The following is a 17,522-nucleotide window of genomic DNA, read 5'->3' on the forward strand; positions in this document are numbered from 1 at the left end:
TTCTTTGGATGAAATTGCATTAAGGCTGTAATCCACTATTTATTATCCTGTCTATCATATGCCAACTCAAAGGAGGAGATCTTGGCTGCATCCGCACTGCAGGAATAACCAGTATGATATGACTATAACTGTCATGGCTGAATGCTACAGAATTCTGGGGATTGTAGTTTTGTGAAACCCAGGATTTAGCCGCTTTTTTCCTTCCCGTCTGCTCTGGCCCTTAGTCAGGAAGCTCTAGTGCCACAACAAACTACAGTTGCCATAGCACTTGGGAAATTGCATGTACACTTTTAAATTATTAATGATTTTAATGGAGTTAAATTTTACATGAACAAGGATGAATTATACAATAATGTTACACTATAAAAAGGGCCTCAGGCACTGTGGAAGATAACAGGACAGACTTATGCAAAGAGGCCTTGAACAACAAAAAGGGCTTCCAAAACAAAGGTGAGAAAGAAGAAAATTTCCCCTCCAATAAATGGCCTCCAAAAGAATTTAGTAAACGTGTGTGAGGAAGTAAGTCCTGAAATGTCCTCAGGAATTGTATGGCATATACTTACCTTCTAGGGGCCACTTCTGCAGCTTTGCCATGAAGCAAACTAAAAACTTTTTTTTATTATTAATTTTTTTTTGTTAAAAAAAGATGCTACTCATCTGAGTTACTACCTCAAGAGTGGAATACTGTACAAAAATGATAGAAAGATCATCACAAGCACTGGCATTTTTTGCCTTAAAAGCTGAAGCATAATGTGAATTATAGCCTTTTCTTCTTGGCATGAGACATCCAGTTTACATTTCTAAATTGTGTTTTGTCTGTCTATAACCAAAGCCATGCAGAAGACTGTTCAAAATAAGCAGCAATTACAAAAATGTTAGAGGTGTCTAAAAATGAATGGCAGACGTTTCGAATAATGAGAGCATTTTAAAATAATCCCTTTTCGCCTTTGTAGTTTGTTCTTTATCTGCACTTGATCTGTTAGTTGCTTAAAATACAAGATGTGTCGTGATAAGTAGGGAGTTATGAATAGCAATAATTAAAACAAGTAATGCTAGAACAATCTTCACTTCTCTGTGCCAGAGTTGAGTAAGAATAAGACCCATTTTCTTTTCAGGTAAATGTATGCCGCAATATTTTAATAATTATCTATGAAACCACCAGAATCTTAAAACAGATATAGTTCCCATCTGTTTGGGTTTTGTTAGACTAAACGAATCCAGAAAACCTCACATTATCAGTGTAATAAATATACCCTTTGAATTAAAACAAAATGACTTCCACACCTGGGTTTTACATAGTCTGACAGCTGACACATGAGCCTCATGCCCTCATCTGCACTGCTGTAATAATGCAATTTGACACCACTTTAACTGCCATGGCTCAATGCTATGGAATTCTGGAATTTATAGTTTTGTGAGATATTTAACCTTCTCTGTCAGAAAACTGTGGTGCCAAAACAGACTACAAAACTCAGGATTCCATAGCATTCAGCCATGGCAGTTAAAGAAGTAGCAAACTGCATTATTTCTGTAGTGCAGATGAGGCCATGATTAACGGCCGTCAATGGTTAGTGGTAAACACAGTACCAGAATATGGTAGCCCCAACTGCCTATCCAGAGGTTCTGCATCACAGTATATGTTTCATGTCAAACCTGAAACATGAATCCTTGGGCCCTTTCATACAATTCCTTTTAAACTGATGCGTGTTTTAACTGATTTGTTTTAACTGATGTTGATCCTTGAGAATAGGCGGGGTTAAGAAATCATAGTGCTATAATTTCTGCTGCTGCTACTATTATTATTGTTGTTGTTGTTGTTGTTGTTGCAATTGTAGCACTGTGATTCCACCTTAGTTTTGTGGCTGCATCCTATGGGATCCTGGAGTGAGGCACTAGAGCTCTCTGGATGATAATTCTAAATACCACTTCCTAAACTGCAGTGTCTCTCTGCAATGCTAGAAATTTGTGATCTAAAGGAAAATTTGATTTGGGTGGCAGATTTTTTTTTATTGGGGGCAATGTCCTCATTTTGCCCCCTCCCATAGCCACAACCCTGCAAGGAACATTGTTTGGCCCATTTTCCTATCTCATTTTCTGTTTGTGGAGTGTTCACCAGCAGTCCCAAGACTGTCTTTCTAAATTGTTGTGCCTTTTGATAATCCTGTTAATGCAGGATTGGAAAAAAAAAGGAACCATTTTAAATACAAAGCTGTATTCTAATCACTTCAGTTTTTCTCACTTTGCAAATATGTGAATGCAAACACAGCTTAGCTGTTGTTTGCGAAAGTGGACTGTAATTTCAACTTCAGGGTTGACCGAATTTCTGTTCGCCTTTACACATCACTCTCCCACTCTCCAAATGTCTTTGTTGCTTTTTTTAGTTTTGCTTTCATGAAAGTTCAGAGCAGTTAGCTAGCAATTTATTCTATTAATTTCCTTGTGCATTTCAGCAGCTGCTTTAAAACTGGTGCCATCCTAACTCTATAGAGCCTGTACTTAAGGGGAAAGAGATTAATTAATTAAAATGTTCTTTTTTGAAGGCAAACATGATATCTAATTGGCCATTTGTCCTCTTATTGAAGACAAAATGGACAAACCTCAAGTGATTCCTTAGTACAGTCAGGTTATCCTGAACAAAGACCACTCCAAGACATTTTGCTGCCTAGGGAACAACAGTGAATGCTTCCCACTGGCACACATTCTCAGTGTCAAAGTGTGCAGCAGCCAATATGTGTTAGGACTGTTGGAGATAAGGGCTTGAATATCCACTTGGCAATGGAAAGCCGTTGGATAACCTTGAGCAAGTCACACTCTCTCAGCCTCAGAGGAAAGCAGTATCAAACCTCATCTGAAAAAAGATTACTGAGAAAATCCCAAGGTGGGTTCACCTTAGGTGTGTCACAAGTCAGAAATGACTTGGAAGGCACACAGCAAACAAGTATAGTAACAAAGACATTAGTTACTTCACAAATAGCTATGGGTTCATCTACACTGTAGACACAATGCAGTTTGACACCATTTTAACTCTCATGGCTCCATCTTACAAAATGCTGAGATTTGTAGTTTTATGAAGTACCAGCAGACTTTAGCAAAGCTACAGATCATAATATTCCATAGGATGAAGCTGCAGTACTCAAAGTGTTGTCAAACTGCATTATTTCTACAGTGTAGATGCACCCTCAGGAAACTGCAGAATTAAAGCAGTTTTGACACCACTTTAACTGCCATGACTCTGTCCTACAGAATCCTGGGATTTGTACTTAGGTGAAGCACCAGAGCTTTCTGATAGACCTGGCTAAATACCTGCAATCCTGTTCTAAAACTGATGAAACAGATTTCTTTCCCTATCCAATTTGAAAAACATGCCTTGGGTATGCCAGTGTGAAAGCTGAACTTAGAAATTAACTTTAAAAAATAGTTGCACTGATAATACTCGTGCCATAAAACAATTACTGTTGTAGTTATAATTTTAAACAGTAACTTACAATTTCTCAAAAGTAACTACTTTTAAAAATAAAAGCAGAGATTTTCATTTCTACATGCCACTGGCTCATGGTGTAAAAAACACCTAGTTAATCTAAAGCAACACTGAAAACTAAAACATGCATGCATGCAAATTAGAATAAAAAGCAAATTATCTATACGATTAATATTATTAGACACTATATCCTGGACTACCCCCTGCACCATATTTGCAGGTATTTACTTTCAAGCTCTGAATAAAAGCAGAGCAGGTTATCACCTAATGTACCCAGATCATGACAATAAACATTTCCCACTGAGCGTACTGAAATGTTCTGTAGCATATTTATAATTTATTCAGGATATTTTGAATTTGGCCTTGCTGTAATTATAGTTTAATAAGGTCTAATGGGACTTGTTAGGTAGGACTTTTTTCATTTTAATTTTTTGCTCATACATGCGGCAGATTGTTCTCCTTATCAAAGCATTCTAGTTGTGAACTTTATAAGGAAATACATGAAATGCTCATCCATAGTTTGATAAAGTAAGGTATTCTAATGAGCTACTTATTTCCTCTCTTCAAAGACGGACCAAGTGAAAGGATAAATGAATCCCTTCCTATGCAAAAGCTGCCACAGGTTGCCAGTAAGTATGGGATCATTATATTCAGCATGTAGGATTGATGTGAGGCAAGGTGGGCAACAAGGGGTCCTCCAAATGTGATTGAAATACAATGCCTATCACTTTTATCCATCATAAACAGTGGTGAGGGATGCTGGGAATAACAGTTCAGCAACAGATGGTGGTGGGTGGGAATTGTTGCTCAGTCCCTGACACAAAAACAAAAGAAAAGTCATGTGGGGTCTGTGATGTGCACCCACAATCCTTTCCTATGATGGCAGGCATCTGGGAGTTCTCCTCCCACCGTTGCCACCAAATTATGTGATGACCCACTCTAGACTCTTAGTGTTTAGTAGCGTGTTTCTGTCTTTTAAAACTCAGGCCAAGTGGTTTTTTAAACAACAATAAAAGTTTATTTAAAAATAGAATTGTTATAAAGTATAAATGATATCAAGTTGTCATTTTAGTCTTTATTGGTCACTTAGTTCCAGATGTATCTTTGTATTCTTGTTATTAACTTAGCCACCCAGGCTATGAAATCCCTCAGAAATCCCTCAGGATACAAGAGAACTGCAACTCAACCAGTCAACTCTATACATTGTCAAAGTTACTGTTTTCAAGGACATTCACCCTGCCCTTTTCTCTTGCTTAGTCTCTCTAAGCTCTATCCTGCCCCTCAGGCAAAATATAACCCGCAGTTATTTCTTTAAGATATCTCCGTAATTCGGAGTATCTCTCAGGGTATACGCCCCTCACACTGGACTTAAGCCTTAGTTCCCCTCTGGAACTCATAAAACTATTTCCACCCACTGGACTCAACAGAACCCTATCTGAAGTTCTTAATCTTAACTGCCACAACGGAACTGTCAATCTCTCCCTGCCAGCATCTCATTGGCTGAGGGCAGCTGGCTTGTGATTGGCTGCTGCTGTTGTTAACCTAATCAATCTTTTCTCCACAGGATCAGACCCAGACTTTTCCAAACCCAGCATTCTGTTTACATAGTGGCCAATCAGTTTCCTATGTGAAGATGACAAGCGGGACATGGCTGCAATAGTATGCTCCCAACAACAGATATATAGAGAATCATAAAATCATAAGAATTGGCAGAGGACCCACAGACTATTGCAGACCAAGTGTCCAAACTGCAACCCAAACCCCACTTATTTATTGCAAAGTGTCACGTCCCTCTGGCTTTCTAGTAATGAACTCTGGAAAACTCTGTTCTGGGGTGACATCATGCATGCCCACAGAGAAGGCTCTGAGTGTCACTTCTAGCACGTGTGTACTCCGTCTAGAGCAGCGGTTCCCAACCTTTGTTGGGCCGCGACCCCCAGTGGGGAGGAAAGTCCCGTCCGTGGCCCCCCTGATAGGTTGGGAGGCGAGGAAGGGGCGGGATTTTCGGCTGCATACAAGCCCCAGCAGGTTTTGCGGCCGGAAGTCCCGCCCCTTCCCAGCCTCCCAACCAATTAGGGAGGCCACCAGGGGAGAAGGGCCAGGACCTCCGGCCACAAAGGCCTCTGGAACTTGTAGTCCCGTCCCCTTCTCCCCATGGTTGCCTGGCAGCCGTGGGGAGAAGAGGAGGAGGCATTCCCGACCGTCCCTTCCTCCCCGCGGCTGTCTGGCAGCCGTGGGAAGGAAGGGAGGGAAGGAGCAGGAGGACCCCCCCTTTCCTTCCTCCCCGTGGCTGTCTGGCAGCCGCGGGAAGGAAGGGAGGGAGGGAATGAGCAGGAGGGGCCCCCTTTCCTTCCTCCCCGTGGATGCGTGCAGCCGCAGGAAGGAAGGGAGGGAAGGAGGAGGCGGCCCCCCTTTCCTTCCTCCCAGCGGGTGCATGCAGCCGCGGGAAGGAAGGGAAGGAGGAGGAGGCGGCCCCGCCCCCATCCCCTTCTCCTTGCGAGTGCCTGTGCCAGGGCCAGCCCTTGCAGGGAGAAGGGAAAGAGGAGGGAGCCCCGCCCCCTCCCCTTTTCCCTGTGTGGTGCCTGCGCTAGCGCCGGCACCCACAGAGAAAAGGGGAGAGGGAGGCAGGGGGATTCCCAACCTGGCGACCCCTGCAAAAGGATCGCACGACCCCCAGGTTGGGAACCCCTGATCTAGAGCATCCCCAGCAGCTCCAGCCTCTTCTTGAAGATGTCCAGAGCAGTGTGGTGTAGTGGTCTGAGCATTGGACTGTGACTCTGGAGACCCACTGGGTGGCCGTGAAGAAGTCACACTGTCTCAGCCTCAGAGGATGGCAAGAAAACCCTGTGATAGGTTTGTCTTAGTGTCATCCTAGATTGGAAATGACTGGATGGCACACAACTACAAGAGAAGGAAACCCCACCACCTCTTTAGATAATTGCTACCAATGCCAAACCATTCTTATTGTAAAGAAGTTCCTTTGAATGTTCAGTTGAAATATACCCCCATGTAATTTAAAACCATTAGTCCTAGTTCGACTCTTTGGAGCAGCAGTGAACAAATCTGGTCCCTCCTCTCTGTGACAGCCCTTTAGATATTCAAAGAGTGCAGTCATGTCACCTCTGAGTCTTCTTTTCCTCAAACTTAATATATTCAACTCCTCAGTCATTCTTCATAAGGCTTGGTTCTGAGACCTTTGATCATCTTGGTTGCTCTTCTTTGGACATGCCAATATCCTCCTTGAACTGTGGTGCCCAGAACTGGACACAGTATTTCAGGTAAAGTCTGACTAAAGAGAATAGAGTGATGTTGTGAGAAGCAGAAACGATACCAGGCTGAACATGCCCAGCGCCCTCAATCTTTCCTCAAATTTTTTGTTCTCCATACCTCTTATTGTTGTTGTTGCTCTTCTGTGAATCTGGAACAGCAGAAAACAAACCTGCTCTTTCTTCCATATGACATCCTTTCAAATATTTAAATATGGCTATCATGTCCCCTCTTAATCTTCTCCTCCCTAAGCAAAACATATCCAGCTCCCTAAGCTACTCCTCATAGGGCATGGTTTCTAAGGTTTCTAAACCTCTCACTGTCTTGTTCACCCTCCTCTGGACATGCTCCAGCTTGTCAACATCCTTCTTAAATTGTGATGCCAGGTATTCCAGGTGAGGTCTAATCAAAGAAGAATAGATTGCTACTATTATTTTCCTCAGTCTAGACACTAGTACTTCTATAGATGCAGCCTAGAATTGCATTGGCCTTTTTAGCTGCCACATCATACTGTTGACTCATGTTCAGCTTGTGTTCTACTAAGCCCCCTTGAGGTTTCTGTTACATCTAAACCAGGAAAATCTGGTTTAATCTCTGTTTACAAGCCAAGATATGAAAACAGGAAGGCCCCAGGGGAAATCTTACACTGGCTTTTACACATGGAAGGCAATGTACTAGGTAAAGATATTTGAGAATTTTGTTGGGCTTGCATTTTCAGCAAACTGTCCTCATGCACACTTACCAGACTAATACACAGATCAGAATACAGTTATCTTTCGATTTTTTTTTTGCACTTCTCCAAAATTTGCAACAGAATTCCAAACTTTAAAACATATAACCAAAATGTGTGCAGAAGAGCATATTTTAGTATTAAATACATGCAAAAATGCATCTATTAGGACAAGATTTGTACAAAATACATATTTTGTGTGTGTTTTGATAAATAAAAATAATGCCCTTTTTTGTATTTATTTACTTTTAATTTCACAGGTTGTGGCTGAAAGATGATGGGCCTAAGAATCAATCACTGTAAAACAGTCAGAGAACAGAAATATTCTGATCTGTTAATCTCAAGTATTAAGTCTATTTGCTATTGTAAAAGCTGTTGGATCCTCTTATTGAAAAGACAGAAGAGACGGAATGTTCACAGTGTCCATACTGCATATGGAAAAAGATTTTCTACTAGACTATTAAATGACTGAATATCTGACCAATGTTATGTAACTTCAGAATGTATTCTGTATACAGGCAGTTAGTTGAATCCAGGGCCTGCCTTTCATGGAATGTAGGATTTTGTTTCAGAGCATGGAAATATCATTTCTGGACTACAAATCCTCTGATTGCCCCAGCCATCTTGTGCCTCTGTTTAATCTTGGAAATCTCAGCACCTCACTTTGCTCTATTCAGCATAGTGAATAGACTACCTGTGACACTTTCAGAGGGCTGAAGATGCTGCCAACGGGTGGGAAAGTCATCTTGATCTGGATCCAGGCCACTGGCTGAAGAGAGAAAAGACAACATTGCACCATCCAGTTCTGCTTGTAATCTGGAAACATCAGTCTAGTAGAAAATCCTTTTCCATATGCAGTATGGACATTGTAATCTGCATCTGGAAACTGTGTACATGATATTTTCATGGTTTGTATATGTAGAAAATACTGAACATGGATAGATCTTCAGTTTGCGGCAGGCCTATGCCATGAAACTACACAGCATTAGTAGAAGCACCTGACATTTGTAAGTGGGAAGAATTGAGGGGTGCCATGGGTTCAATTCAGGCAACTGGCATGTTTCATTTTGGCACTAAGCATTCCCATAATCAAATTGTCTGAGGGCTGCTGTTCACAGCAAACATATAACATGAATAAATATCCTTCATTTCCTTGCAGGGCATTATGTTGATGGTAATATTCTGCTTTCAACCTGATCATATATTTCCCTCTCTTATTATGCAAGCTCTCCAGGGTAACATAGAGTCATGAATTAAAGCAGGAGGCCTAATTAGATTCTATTGTGGTGACTAAATATTACTTGATCAGCCACAAAAACAGAGAGAATGCAAGTCTCCAACTTCTTTTGGCTGGCTCTATTAAATCAATGGCTGTTTTACAGAGGTGGACATACCCTTATGCTAGCCATTTTTCAGAGTTGGCAGCTGAATGAAAAATTCTATACTCAGCATAGCCAAATTGAAAGGGAGGCTGCTGTGCAATTACAGTATTTGTGTACTGTTAATATATCCCTCCCTTTGTGTGCAAACCTATTACACATATCTGTCTGCATTCACATCCAGCTGGTTAAATAGTAAACAAAGTCTGTGCTTTAAACAAAAGTTACAAGGTACTATCTACTGTGATCAAAAGTTTTGCAAGTGTTTAGATAACTGCATATGACGTGTCAGTGTTATCTGAATTGTGTTTCCATGGGATTTTTGTGTTTCCAAGGAGCTGATATGTAAGAGGGAGAAATGGACTAAGCACAACAAAGGCACACGGCATAATTGAAAAACAATTGGAAGTAATGATCAAAATCCACGGTGCTGTAATACCTTTCTTTCTTGGGCTAACAGAAAGGCACAAAAATATGGTGCAAGCCAGAGGCTGCATCTGCACTGCAGAAATAATGCAGTTTGACACAGCTATATAATCCTGGGATTTGTAGTTTGTTGTGACACCAGAGCTCTTTGATAGAAAAGGCTAAATTTCTCACAAGCCTACAAATTCCAGCATTCCATAGCATTGAGCAATGGCAAACATCATTATTTCTGCACTGCAGATGCAGCAAGAGTTTTGCTTGTCACTCATGCAAGGATGAATAATTTCAGTGATTCGTCTCCCTTTCCTACCAAGAATAGGAAGTTTTCAGTACAATTTTCGAACACTAGTTGCACTTCAGGACCTGTCTGGGAAAATTTGTTTGCACGAAAATATATTTGCACAAATTTTCCCCAGTAGAGTCCTGAAGTATAACTAGTGTTTGAAAATCGTACTGAAAACTTCCTATTCTTGGTGGGAAAGGGAGAAAAATCACTGAAATTATTCATCCGTGCACGAGTGACAAGCAAAGATTTAGAACTCTTACTGCATCTGCTGTGCACAAATAATGAAGTCTGACACCACATATGTGTTTTTAAATGCAATATACATGTTTGGAGACAGAAAGTATGTTTGTTGTGCAAAAAGTGGTACTTTTGCTGAGGACACACTGATTCCTGCAATATATATATATATTTATTTATATATATATATTTCTTTTTAATGTAGGAAACATATTTTATTTGCAAGAATAAATGAATTTGTGCAATTTGTATTATTCCCCCCCCAGGAAACACATTTTCTGCACTGAAAAACCACAGGTGCTTTTGCACAAATAATCCCTACATATTAAGCTCCCCAAATGTGCTGCTTGTTTTCCTTTTCCTTGGTGTGGTGTCTTGTGTTTCAGTACACCCATTTTCAGTCAAGGAAGACAATGTACAGTAAATGTAACAGGAACAGGGAATGTACAGTAGGCCTTCCATATCCACAGACTTGCCATCTGCAGATTCCAACATCCACGGATGGCAAGTCCATTGGAGGGGGGGGGACAGAGGAGTTGGAGGAGGAGGAGGAGAAAGGAATAGGTGGCAGCAGCAGGGAAGAGGAGGGAGGAAGAAAAGGCACAGGTGGAGGTGGCAGAACGAAGAAGAGGAGGAGGAGGCAGCTGCCCAGGAGACATTGTAGCTGGAGAAGGGGTTCCTCCACCGACTCTAAGCCTACTTCACTTTCCTCTCATTGAGAAAGGGCAGTTAAAGGGGTCACAAACTGGATTATTTCTGCAGTGTGTTTTGGACCATCAAAAATAACCATAATCCAGGTTTATGCTCCAACTACAGAGCCATACTATTATATGGACATGAAACAACCAAGTCATTGAATAAGTAAACATAATATTTTGAACTTTTTAGAGACCACATAAAGGTTTCTTCCAAAATGCATCCAGGGATAACCTTCTTTTTCACTAGCCTTTATTTTTCTTATAATTTCCATTTTGCTGGCTCAATAGATGTATATTCCTTTAACATGCTGAGGGGATTGGTGCAGCAAGCTTGTCTTTCTTTCTGTTTCGCTGTTTATACAAGCTCAGTAAGGGCATTTGGAGGGGATTGAGGTTTATGGCTTCAGTAGGATCAGCTACAGTAGAATCTCATTCTTTTACACCACATGTTTTGTTCATTGCATTGTTTACTGCAGACATGCTGCTGCAACCCAACACCAAAATCTGTGTTTCTCCAGGCTTCCTTTATCATCCTCCCAGTGCTGAGGCTGCTAAAAAAATTCAGCTAGTTAAAGAGCAAGGAGAAAAGGGGAAACCGCGAGTATAAAAATACTTTACAAAAAGAAGCTTCACTGTCAGAGCCTTTGATAACTGAGGTATGTCGGTACTTTACTTTTGAATGTGTTTAAAATATTTTTATAGTGCTTTTGAAGTCATTTTTCAAATCTTACACTATTCTCTCCAACAATCCCTGGTCTTTGGAAGGTGAGTGAGCAGCATATATGTTGTGGGCAATAGGCAAGAGTTGAAGAATGAGAACAAATGTAACAGAGGATGTAAACTGTCTGTTAGATGCCATGTTTTAGGACAGTCTTTCCCAACATAGTACTTTCCAGATGCTCAAGACCACAAGTCTCAGAAGCCTCAGGCAATTATGGGATCTGATACACATCTGAAAATTGCTAGGGTGGGGGAGACAACAAGATTTGCCATATAGGAGCAATGGTGTCAACCAAAATATTATATTATATATATATATATATTGTCAGTTCTGTGGTTTCTAAGGCTAAGATAAATAACAGAATGCAGCTTAATGTATTAATGTGTTTCTCAGACAAGTTTAAGGTAACCAGATTACATTTTTAATTCCATTGCAATTAAAAAGATGTGGTATTTCTTTTCTCATAACGTTCCAATCTCTACATGCCTGCTTGTTCTATTTGGTTCTTCATCAGACACTTTTCTCCTTACATGTCCAAGTTCTGAAGTGAGTTGTGCTCACATGTGCTTTGGCAGCTAAGGTGTTCTTGTCCACTTCGTCATCTGCAAAGTGCTTTATCTTGATTTTGGGTAGGAAATAGCCAAGATGTCATATTTAAGAAGAAGCAAGCTTGTTTCCTGCTGGTCCAGATTAAGACACAAAGCAATGGATTCAAAATATAGGAAAAAAGATTCCACTTTAGGAAGAGCTTCCTACTCCAGGATTCTATAAAATTTGGGCTGGAAAATAATACACATTTTTCTGTAAGTTATGCTAATGTGCTTACACACTCGCCTAGATAAAAAGGTACTTCTTCATTCTCTGTTTTATTTGCATCTATATCATCATTGTGCATCATTTTCAGAAGTAACACAGTTGTTTTCCACAGGCATATATATAAATATCTCTGTCAAATTTGAGAGCAAGGATCTTTCATGCCCAGCCACAGACATTCTATGGAAACAAGACAGGCTGGCATTGGAAGAATGCCAGCTCTCTGAAAGAGGGAAAATCCAGCACTAGTGGATTCTCTTTCACCAGCTTCTCTTGCAGGGGTGATCAGCGTACAAATATGCACACATAGGGGCTACTTTCATGCATAGACGTCGAAGAAGGGGACAGAGGGACACATTAATGTTTGAAACATAACTTGCTGGCATGATTTCGTTCCCTGCATGCATTGAATGAATATGTAGTAAGGGGGGGAGTGTGAAACAGGCTTTTGTCACTCCTGAAATCTCCTGTCAAATCTTTCTGCCTTATGGTGTGGGGCTGCCTTATGCTTGCATTTTTATGGGCAAAAGTCAGCATCATCAAAGTTAGGAATCTACAGTGCCAGGAATCCAAGAATAGAGAAGGTGGGAAGCACACTTCGAAAAACAGCATGGATATGAATTGCATTGCCCTCAGGGAGCTGCAGTGATATTTGGATATCATAGAAGCATAGAATCATAGAGTTGGAAGAGACCACAAGGTCCATCCAGTCCAACCCTCTGTCATGCAGGAAATCACAAATATGATATATTATATATATTATATATGCCAAGCATTCCCAAATGAAGAGGAAAATGATATTTCCTTTTACAAACTCAGCTAAAATTAATTTCCTAATCCTGTTTGAGCAAGTATGATTTTTATAATCTCATTGTTTGCTTTGAATATCAATTGGGGGGGGGGGGAGCAGGGAGGCAGAGAGAAGGTTGTGCTTCAGATGCATTCAGTAGCAAAATAGAAGCACAATATTTACTTTTCTGATTAGGTTAACAGCTATTCATTCAAAATGCTGACCAAATCTAAAATGTATAATATGAATGGAGTGGGCAGCAGACAGACACTTATTTGAGGTGTTTAAGAAAGAGGAGGTTGTGTCCGAATAAGATCTTCATTTTTGTTTTGAAAGAAAACAAACAGGAACTTCAGGTATACACTTAAAATAGTTTATCCTCACTAAATAAATAAATGAAAGTTCAAAGCTTCTATTGCAAAAACTTTGCAACTGTGTATTACGTAAATATTTCAAAAGTTTAATGGGACACATAAAATGTTGCAGGATGGAATAGTCCATATACAGGTTGCTATGCCATTCTCCTGTTTTTCTTTTTACTGACTGGAACTTTAAATCAAAAAATCACAATTTTGATGAAAATCCTGCAGTTCTTCCCAGTTTGAATGTATGTGTGTATGTTTTAAACCCATTCCTATTATATCTATTGCTTTCCCAGTGAATTGAAAAACCCATTAAAAAGCCCTCAAGCCTGCCTGGTGTACTTTCTCTGTATCGAATTTTTTATTAATATTATTTTATTAATATTCTTCAAAGGGAAATTCTTAAGTTTTGAAATATAGAACATTTGCATTATAGTATGTAAAACAGCAGCAGCCTTCATCAGGAGAGTCATACCATTAACCATTTCCTTTTTTTATCACCCGTCTTCATCTGGGAGAGTAATGTTTATTTTTGTTTAATGCTTCTAATGTAAATACAGTGGGCCCTCCACATTCACGGGGTTAGGAGAATAGGACTCCTGTGAAAGTGGGGGGGGGGGGACACAAATTAAAAAACCTATTTTTTTTAACCTGAGAGAACACCTCTCTAGGAAGTGCTAGGTCCTCCAGGGCAGTTCTGTGGCCATGATCTGCCTGACCATGAATTTGCTCTGGAGGACTTAAAATGCCTGAAGAAGTGTTCTCTCTAGAAATCTCTAGGTTCTCCAGTGTAACTTTTGACAGAAGCTGAGTCTTGATGGAGGATCTAGAAATTCCTAGAGAGGCCGAATCCATGAATAATCAATTCTGGAAAAGTCAAAGCTGCAAATGTGGAGGGCCAACTGTATTAGAATTGGTACATCCACAAGGAGATCTCTGCAAGCAGCTTGCCAACATATTTGATACATATGGCCTGATTCGAGTTGTCTTAAATCTCTCCAGATACTCACAAGCCTTTTGCCTGTGTAGATTTCTCTACTGGCTACCAGTTAGGGCCAGGGGTCATTATAAGCTTTTGGTCCTGACATAAATAAAGAATGATACCCTTTAAATTACAGAGACACTATTTAAATATCTCAAAGGCAGTCACAAAGGGAACAGTGCAGGTTTATTCTCTGCTGCCTTAGAAGGTAGAACCAGATCTAATGGTTTTAAGTAATAGGAGGATAGATTTCATCTGAACATTAGAAGGAACCTCTTGACAGTGAGAGAGGTTTTGCAATTGAACCAATTGCCTAGAGGGGTGGTAGGGTCTGCTCCTCTGGATGTCTTCAGAAGTATGGGATGCCAGGGATGCTCTACCTGGAGATCTTGCATTGAGTAAGGGATTTGACCTAATGGTCCGTATGGCCCCTTCCAGTTCTATGATTCTATAAATATGTTTTGCTCTCAAGACAATGAACAGATTCGAAGCATTTGCATTTCTATAGGCATCAGGTTCTCTCAAAAGATCTGGAGGGTGTTAGGGTAGGTGAGGCTTACCACAAATTCCTTTGCCTCCATCCAAAATAATAGCCTTTCCTTTTTTTCTTTTTTTTTTTTTAAAAAAAAAGCCCATTTCAAGTGCAAACCTCAGGCTTTTTAGGTTGATGGTATCTCTCTTGGCTCTTACAAACAGGCTGACACCATCTTATCTTTGTTACCACCACCACAACTTTTATTCAGCCTTCCAGTTCTTCTTTGTAGTTCATCACTGCAAGAAGAACTATGTAGAATGAATCCTCTTGACCTTGGCCTGGCAGTCTAAGAGAATGAGTTCTTGGCTTGTTAAGCTATATTGTAGAGAGCGTGCTTTAATCAACATCTTATAGGTGGAAAGCAAAGTGTTGTTGTCATAGCCCAAAGAAGCTCATGGACCAGCGGCTCTGAAAGTGAATGGTCATGGCCAAAGAAGAGTGTGTATGCATTCTATGCCTGTCCTTGCTGCTTTTCCTGAGCTCCTGTTTGAGGAGATGCTCACAAACTGGCAATTAAAAGCACTTTGAAGTGAGAAAAGCTGCCTGTGCACCACCATCTAGTTCCTTGTTGCAATTTCCTCTCTGCCTAACTGCTTGTTGAACTCTAGAGGATTTCACAGACCAGTGTTGCATGGCACCATTTTGTCAAGGTAGCTTATGAGAAAGCTTAATAATCAGACATGTCAGCAGATGCAGCCAGGGGTATCAGAAGCACCTTGTGCTCTGTTCCGCTTGAAAGCTAATCAGAGGAATGAACTGCTGCCCTTGCATCTGGTGGTGTCCTTCCATATCTGAAGGACAGAGCAGTTGCTGAATCAAGTCACCATGGGAAGACAAGGACCATCTCAGAATCTAGCCTAGTTCCTCATTCAGAGCAGCTTATCGTTAGTGTGAAGATGTCAGGAAAGAATGAGCAACAATGCCAAGGAAAATAAAACAGACAAAAATAAAACAGATGAAGGAAAGAACAGGCTGTGAAACCTGAAAGTGCCCAAGATGGACATTATTCATTCCCTTTCTTTGTTTTGGAACCAGACTCAAGACTCATGCTCAGTCTGCCATTGGAATAAGGCTGCTGGTTCTGTTGGCATTTACTTTCCTCCATCGCTAACATGAAGGAAAGAGCTTTCAGCTGTACTGTGAACTAGTTTTGCACATGAGCTGTACAAAATAAGTTGGGCATCTGGAATGAGGTAAGTAAGAAGTGGACATATTAATGCCCATAATGCAATTCGTTGTCACTGTGCAGGGACCTTGGAATGTCAGAAATGCAATTAAATTCCTTGCAAACATTGGTTCAGATTTCATTAAAAGATAACATTTTGCCACGTTATTTTGTTGAGAGGAATAAGAACTGAGGGAATTGAGCCAAGCCCAGCAATTCCCAGTCCCCCACATCCCCACTTAAAGGAGTATAAATACCCATATCAAAAGCTATTTACAGGGCAGCTCCACTGAGAATCCTTCCACATGTGGTGTTCTGAGTGAGCTTGTTCTTCTTGTAATACTGTATTCTTGAGATAATCCAAGCCCATGGAGAGATATGTGTTGCCTTGTCTTATTTAGATCAATTTAGGAGGAAGTTGACAATGTTACCCATAGTGTCATCTAGACACTATGGCTGTATGGCGAAGATCCTGCTGACCTATGAAACTACAGATGAGGAGCAGGATGTAGCGTAGGAAGAGGTAAAATAGCCACAGGCCCTGTGATAATAAGAATCTTGATATGAACAGTGAAAGCTGTATTTGTCAGTAGAGGAAGCTGTCCTGACAACTCATGCTCAGAAGCTAGCATAAGAAAGGGAGAAAACTCCTCTGTAATAGAGTGTCTCTATACTTTAAAAAGTACCATTCTTTATTTAAAGAGCATCTCTGTAATGATAGCATGGAACTACAGAGGTGGACGGTACTGTTCTATTTCAGGGCCTTTTATTATTATGAGATACTGGGCATGTTATAATAACAATAACAATGTTTATTTACGATGCCCATAGAACGGAACATCAAACATATATAATGAAAATTGGATGATAAAATGCAACACTATAAACATGCAAAATTACTAAAATAATATACTAATATACCAAAAACAAGTCCTTTTTGGCTTATGATGACCCTAAGGCAAACCTATCACAGGATTTTCATAGCAAGATTTATTCAGAGGGGGTTTGCCTTTGCTTTCCTCTGAGGCTGGGACGCTGTGACTTGCCCAAGATCATCCAGAAGATTTCCACAGCAGAATGGGGATTTGCATGCTGGAGCCCAGAGTCCTTGGCCAACACTCGAACACTACACAACACTGGCTCTCTTGCTTATTGCAGCAACAGCTAAAGTATCCAAAATCTTTACAGACCATCTTTAATTAATATATTCAATCAACTTTTCTGTTTTATGCAGAAATAGACTAACATGGATAGCTCTTTAATAATAATAATAATAATAATAATAATAATAATATGATTTATTTGTATACCGCTTTTCCTACGATCAAAGCGGTTTACAGCATACATATGCATATACAACAACAAAGCAAGTAACAAAGTTCAATACAACCATAACAGTAATGCAAAATACAATATTACAATAATACAGATAAAACACAGTTAATAAAAATAAAAAACCCATAGTACTAGCTGATACATGCATACACATACATCCAATATCCAACTCTCCCCCCCCCTCAGCACACAACACAGTAGCAGAGAAGGATACAAACAATCAATCACTACAACTGTACAGCTAGCAGGAACCCAACCCATCAACCTCCAAGATGTTACACAACTGCGCAGTTGCGCAGACGCCGAGATGTTAATGTC

General features: G+C 40.3%; 1 long non-coding RNA gene across 1 annotated transcript in view; it reads left to right on the top strand.

The window, feature by feature from the left end:
• The first annotated feature begins 4,030 nt into the window (after window positions 1-4,030).
• Window positions 4,031-17,522, top strand: part of LOC121930114 — a 35,977-nt gene continuing 22,485 nt past the window's right edge. The window contains exons 1-2 of the long non-coding RNA XR_006103821.1: window positions 4,031-4,107; window positions 11,020-11,157. This is a non-coding gene — a long non-coding RNA (uncharacterized LOC121930114). The remainder of the gene's footprint in view (window positions 4,108-11,019; window positions 11,158-17,522) is intronic.

The sequence above is a fragment of the Sceloporus undulatus genome, chromosome 4 (genome assembly GCF_019175285.1).
Source record: "Sceloporus undulatus isolate JIND9_A2432 ecotype Alabama chromosome 4, SceUnd_v1.1, whole genome shotgun sequence".
Lineage (NCBI taxonomy): Eukaryota > Metazoa > Chordata > Lepidosauria > Squamata > Phrynosomatidae > Sceloporus > Sceloporus undulatus.